The sequence below is a fragment of the Podarcis cretensis genome (assembly GCF_951804945.1).
Source record: "Podarcis cretensis genome assembly, chromosome: 1".
In the NCBI taxonomy this organism is placed as follows: Eukaryota; Metazoa; Chordata; class Lepidosauria; order Squamata; family Lacertidae; genus Podarcis; species Podarcis cretensis.
Window position 1 is genome coordinate 82,167,982 of NC_137170.1, and position 210 is coordinate 82,168,191.

Consider the following 210-nt stretch of genomic DNA (forward strand, 5'->3'; position numbering starts at 1 on the left):
TGCATAGCCCCAAAGGATAAAACGTTATGTACGCTGATGTGTTCATTGAATCTCATAAGAAGACTCATGAGCTGACATGACTGGTGAAGGGTGACTCCTATGAAGCATTGCTGAAGAGCAAAATAGGACGGCTCTGAAAGAAAACGCCTGGAGCAATGGAATGGAAAGGGTGGTGTGTGCTGGTGACAATAGGTCTCTATAAAAGCAGAG